The sequence below is a fragment of the Cherax quadricarinatus genome, chromosome 31, assembly GCF_038502225.1.
Source record: "Cherax quadricarinatus isolate ZL_2023a chromosome 31, ASM3850222v1, whole genome shotgun sequence".
Taxonomy (NCBI): Eukaryota; Metazoa; Arthropoda; class Malacostraca; order Decapoda; family Parastacidae; genus Cherax; species Cherax quadricarinatus.
In genome coordinates, this window is record NC_091322.1 from 23401373 (window position 1) to 23406372 (window position 5000).

Sequence of the window (5000 nt, forward strand, 5' to 3'; positions counted from 1 at the left end):
GCGATTAAATGAAGTTATCTTACAAAACACGATTATATACATAAAAGGAACACAAAGATCATGAGAACATAACGAAGGCAATGGGCACTGCACTGACCCTGCAAAGGAACATTTGCTTTTTTATACAAACTGTAGACCAGGCAAGATCAATAGGCTCCTAAACAAACGTAATCCTTGATAAAGGATGGCATAATTTCTTTCAAGTAATTGTGGAGGGTATGGAACATACTTGATCCCCATAATCTAACTCGGACAAAATTTAGGACTGTATGAGGTCCAAGGAGGTTTTTGCCTATCAGCTTCCCCAGTAAAAATGGGGTAAAGTTTTAAGTACATTGAGAGTAAGACTGACAATTAGGGAGATTACATGGGACTGTCATGACATTCAACTATCAGAGGCGGCCTAGAAATTAAACTGCAGCGCACATCGGAATGATCTAGCAAGGCATCTTGTTAACCTTATCAATCATTTTAGCAACAAAACAAAACCATATGAAGTGGCACTATTGGCCACACTATCTACAGTGCTCGCAAAAAAATCTAACCTCCCCTTTATGAAAATAGTTAAAAAGTAACAATCTAAATATAGAATAAAAACTAATATTTGATACTTGTATAATATTTTCTCATCTCCCCATTGGCCTTGATGCCCATTTGAAACCAAGTGAGCATGCTTTCACTTGTATTTCTTAAGTAACTGGATAACTGATTGACCCAAATGTCCTTTATTTGCTGCAGGCACAACATGGATGAAATGTGGTAGGATTCCATCTTTTTCATGACATTCCAGGCATTCTCAATAGAACTGAAGTCTGAACTATTTCCTGGCCACTGTAAAACCTCAATATTTTTCTCTGCAAGACAACTGGTTACTTTTTTGGCCTTGTTACATGGGGGGGGGGGGCACTATCATGCACAAAGGTGATGCAGCCTCCATTATAAAGCAGTCTGGATTAACATTTTATCACCTCTTGGTGCACCTGCATAGAGCAGCGAGATAAGGTGTTCTACTCTACCCCCTACCCTTTAAGTGCTCAGAATTTGGAGCTGTAGTTAGTGTACTATAATTTAAAGTTGACAAATATGAGATGTTTAAAGAATAGCTGGGAAAATAGATAGTATATTGGCTTGGAGAAGAGCCACCATAAAGGAAACTTGTCACCATATTGGACAAGAAAAGTCCAGCATAAAAGAGTTACTTGCTGCTGCCGCCTGTGGCCTCCCACCAGATGCTATTTCCACTACAAAATCTCATACTAGATGGCCAGAGAACATCTAAACACACACACAAGCTACATGGAGAACTACATAGAAATCCACATATAACTGCATAACAGCTCAAAGACACTCATCCTGAACTATTCAGTGCCATACATCACTGCCTGCAAAAGGAACCCCACTTTCCAAGTCATCAGATATTAATCAAATACTGAGGGTGTCAAACCAGGTAAGAACCAGAAATAATGAATTTAAGTTGGATAAATTTAGATTTAGAAAGGACATAGGCAAGTACTGGTTTTCTAACAGAGTTGTAGATGTGTGGAACAGTCTTCCCAGTAGGGTGATAGAGGCTAGGACCTTGGGTAGCTTTAAGAAGAGATTGGACAAATATATGAGTGGGAGGAGCTGGGTTTGATTGGTGTCATTGGGTACGGGAGTTATTTCTTGGGTAGCTTTAGGTAGAGGTTGTTTTGATAAGGACCTGCCTAGCATGGGCCAGTAGGCCTTCTGCAGTGTTCCTCCATTTTTATGTTCTTATCATACTGCAAGGAAACTGTCCCCCCTCCCCAATACTCACTCTCCTAAATTCATGGCTACACCACCTTTATGTATAACAGCTCCCCTGTAACAAGGCTGAAAAAATAACCAAATGACTAGCTAAGAAATATTAAGATTTTACTGTAGCCAGGGTAGTCAAGACCTCAATCCTATTGAGAATGAGGAAACGGTATGGTGATACTGACAAGATGTGGAAAAAGACGCTTGTGTACAGTTCAGGACATATATTAAAGGAAACTGTTCGCCACAAGTGGCTTCTTCAGTCTTAATACAGAGAAAACTAAGAGAACTCGTATATATAGTGGCAGAAGTCAGGTGAAGTGTAGTGTGGGTAGAGGTGGTGGTAGTAGTAGTGGAACAAAGGAGGAGAGACGGATGGCTACAGAGGGACCTGTTGACATGTAACAGCAGTTTCCAGAATGGGTAATATCCTGTTGATAAGCAATTTTGAGATACTGTAACTACCAGACTTTTGCTTTATAGTGCTACTAACAGCAATTAGGGCAGCTACTATGCATTTTCTCTGTCTTAAGTCGTCGTCTTTAATCACTAGTTTAACCTCACTGAATTTCATGAGGTGTCCAACATCGTCCCTATGTTCAACACACGCGTTTTTGCGGTCATCATTTCTGCAAGCATTTTTGTGTTCGATGATCCTGATGTCCAGAGATCTGGCTCTTTCCCCTACATATACTTTGTCACACCCCCCACATTGTAGTGTAAATTCCTGCACTTGTGCCAGAATCATGCATTTTTATATCAGGTTCCTAATAGTAGTTGAAGAGCTTGTAGATATTTTAGCCAGTTTTCTGTCAAACATTTTTGAAACGTTAGTGGCAACATAGTTGACCGGTAAAACGATGCAACTTGGAGGCTTTGGTGTTGGTCTTGTTGAGGATACGTGTCGCACATTTCCTGCAGTCACGTATGAAGTGTAGGGGAAAGTGTAGTAAACTAAAAGAATTGTGATGTATGTGCATTCTTCTTTGAGGAACTGCGGACTGAAAATTCTGTAGGCTGTCAGAAAGAAGCCAATAACTACCCCTCTTAGTTCTGGTGTCATGGTGAGAGAAGAAATGAAGACCGTTCTTGTAGGTAGGTTTCTGGTAGACTTTGAAAGAAAGTGTTTTCACCAGTGTGTAGGAGAATGTTGAGAAAAGGTAATTGGTTGTCCTTCTCTTCCTCTAATGTAAATTTAATAGTAGGTTCCAGAGTGTTGGTGTTGAGGATGCCACGCATGTCTAGATTTTTGGGTACAACGACCAAAATATCATCAACATACCACATCCATGTAACTGAACTAGGGATGTTACTGAGGATCCATCTGGATTCTAGGTCCGCCATATATAAATTGGCAAGTACCACACTAAGGGGGGGATCCCATGGCTAGCCCAAAGAGTTGTTTGTATTTCTTGTCTTCAAACCTAAAGCAGTTATAACGAACACAAAGTTCGACAAGGCTCAAAATCTTGGCGGGGTACAGGTAACTATCATCATTAATCACCCTGCGAAGATGATCAATGGCCTGATCAACTGGGACATTAGTGAATAAGGCAGTCACGTCGAAACTTGCAAGCTTCTTATCACTCATGTCGAGATCCCTGATACGGTTAAGGTCACCCGAATGCTTCAGGTGAGCCTGACTAATTGTACCCAGGAGCTTAGATAAATATTTCGCCAAAACTCCTGCCAGGCTGTGTGGGGTGCTGCCAATTCCAGACGTAATATGTCTCATAGGCACATTTGGTTTGTAGGCCTCAACTACTGTCCCCACTAACCAATATTCACCCATATACTGTGGAATCTCTTCAACCTGTGAAGTCCCATAATCCAGTCTCCTGATATTTGGAGAAAGAACTGAGGAAAGACCATTAATAATTAACAGGAAAAGGTAGTAACAAGGACAGCCCTGAGGTATGCCGTCGACTTGTACAAAATCAAGTTTCAGGAAATGCGTTAGTCTGCCTTAGAGATGTAAGGAATGGGTTTGGGACAATGCTGAAATGCAAGGTAGTGTCTTAAGCTCAGTCCGTTTGAAGAAAAAGAATAATTTAATTGGGAGGCACTACACCTGTATGGGTCATACAGAACATAGGGAATGGGAGGCAACAAGGTTTGAGCTAAGTGGTGATTCAGCCCAAGTCCCTGGATAGTGTGTTCACCAGCATCAAAGCACCTCCTATGAAAGGCTCAAGGATTTCTGCAAAGGTGTTTTGAATGCATGTAATCTTAGTAGGGGCTAACAGTAAAGCACCCCCTTTCTAAAACCAAAATGACAACTTTCAAGTCTTAAGCATATGAGGAGTTTATTGACAAAGCTTTTATTTTTTATTATTATTATCACACTGGCCGATTCCCACCAAGGCAGGGTGGCCCGAAAAAGAAAAACTTTCACCATCATTCTCTTCATCACTGTCTTGCCAGAAGGGTGCTTTACACTACAGTTTTTAAACTGCAACATTAACACCCCTCCTTCAGAGTGCAGGCACTGTACTTCATCTCCAGAACTCAAGTCCGGCCTGCCGGTTTCCCTGAACCCCTTCATAAATGTTACTTTGCTCACACTCCAACAGCACGTCAAGTATTAAAAACCATTTGTCTCCATTCACTCCTATCAAACATGCTCACGCATGCCTGCTGGAAGTCCAAGCCCCTCGCACACAAAACCTCCTTTACCCCCTCCCTCCAACCTTTCCTAGGCCGACCCCTACCCCGCCTTCCTTCCACTACAGACTTATACACTCGAAGTCTGTTTCGCTCCATTCTTTCTACATGTCCGAACCACCTCAACAACCCTTCCTCAGCCCTCTGGACAACAGTTTTGGTAATCCCGCACCTCCTCCTAACTTCCAAACTACGAATTCTCTGCATTATATTCACACCACACATTGCTCTCAGACATGACATCTCCACTGCCTCCAGCCTTCTCCTCGCTGCAACATTCATCACCCATGCTTCACACCAATATAAGAGCGTTGGTAAAACTATACTCTCATACATTCCCCTCTTTGCCTCCAAGGACAAAGTTCTTTGTCTCCACAGACTCCTAAGTGCACCACTCACCCTTTTCCCCTCATCAATTCTATGATTCACCTCTTCTTTCATAGACCCATCCGCTGACACGTCCACTCCCAAATATCTGAATACATTCACCTCCTCCATACTCTCTCCCTCCAATCTGATATCCAATCTTTCATCACCTTATCTTTTTATCCTCATAA

General features: G+C 41.8%; 1 protein-coding gene across 1 annotated transcript in view; it reads right to left on the minus strand.

The window, feature by feature from the left end:
- eEF5 (eukaryotic translation elongation factor 5) overlaps nt 1-5000 on the minus strand; it is a 46616-nt gene that overhangs the window by 1635 nt on the left and 39981 nt on the right. The window lies entirely within an intron of this gene.